Source organism: Arachis duranensis, chromosome 9, assembly GCF_000817695.3.
Source record: "Arachis duranensis cultivar V14167 chromosome 9, aradu.V14167.gnm2.J7QH, whole genome shotgun sequence".
Lineage (NCBI taxonomy): Eukaryota > Viridiplantae > Streptophyta > Magnoliopsida > Fabales > Fabaceae > Arachis > Arachis duranensis.
The window spans coordinates 75,200,061-75,201,347 of NC_029780.3; the positions used below are offsets into that span (position 1 = coordinate 75,200,061).

The following is a 1,287-nucleotide window of genomic DNA, read 5'->3' on the forward strand; positions in this document are numbered from 1 at the left end:
TGGTGTTGTGGTTATTGTATTGGTTAGAGTGGTAAGGCTTGTGTTCTTGATTGTGGTTTTGCTGGTTCCCCCACCCAAAATTTGGGTGGTTCCTTCCTCCTGAGTTGTATGGAGGTCTAGAGGAATCGTTCACATAGTTGGCTTACTCCCATTCACCTTCAGTTGGTGGGTTCTCTTCCTCTTGTGGAGGTTCTTGAGCATGGACAGCTGAGACTTGATTCTTCTCTATTTGCTTGGTTAAAGCTACTAATTGAGCTGTGATCACTTTGTTTTGTGCTAACAAGGCATCCATGGAATTGAGTTCCATTACTCCTCATCTCTTTTGAGTCCTTTCAGAGGCATAGAAGTACTCATTATCGGTAACAGTTTCAATGATATATATGGCCTCCTCAATGGTTTTTTTCTTGTTGAGGAAGCCTCTGGAGGAGTGGTCTAGAGCCTTTTTAGAGTCATAAGACAGCCCTTCATAGAAGATGTGTAGTTGCACCCACTCGTTAAATATATCTGGGGGACATTTCCTTGTCAAATCTTTGTATCTCTCCCAGGCTTCATAGAGGGTCTCCCCATCTTGCTATCTAAAAGTCTGGACCTCAGCTCTTAGTCTATTAATTCTCTGTCGAGGGTAAAACCTTGCTAGGAACTTGTTAACAACATGTTCTAGGTCATGAGGCTTTCCTTGGAAAATGATTCCAGCCACTTTGATGCATTGTCCCTAAGAGAGAAGGGAAACAAGAGTAGTTTGTAAGTGTCCGGATAAACACCATTTGATTTTACTATGTCACAAATCCTCAGAAATGTAGTCAAATGTTGATTAGGGTCCTATTGTGCATTTTCTCCAAAGGAACAATTATTCTGAACTAGAGTGATGAGTTGTGCCTTAAGCTCAAAATTGTTGGCATGTATATTGGGTCTCACGATGCTACTCCCACAATTCCTAGGATTGGGGTTTATGTAGGAGCCTAGCACCCTCCTTTCTTGTGGAGCATGATTGTTGCCAACAGCTTCTTCATGGTGGTTGTGTGTTTTTCCTTCCATGGTCTGGGTTGGATTTTCTTCTTCTTCTTCACCCACCACTCTTTTGCCTCTTGCCACTGCTTCTCTTCTCAATCTTAAGAATGTCCTTTCGGGTTTAGAGTCGTAGGAGATGTCAACTCCTCATCTCCCTGCCATACACAAAACAAGCTCACGAAAGAAAGAATGTTAACACCTTTAGGAAGAAGGGTGGGTAAGCCAAACTAATTGATGTAAAATAACAAACAGTTAGTGTGCTCTTGTTAATGCCAGTAT

At 42.0% G+C, this 1,287-nt stretch overlaps 1 non-coding gene across 1 annotated transcript; it reads left to right on the top strand.

Annotated features, from left to right (window-relative positions):
* Window positions 1-497: 497 nt before the first annotated feature.
* LOC127742011 (small nucleolar RNA R71) lies at window positions 498-604 on the top strand. Its single transcript, XR_008003198.1, has one exon. It is a non-coding gene; the product is annotated as a small nucleolar RNA R71 (small nucleolar RNA).
* The last annotated feature ends 683 nt before the right edge of the window (window positions 605-1,287 follow it).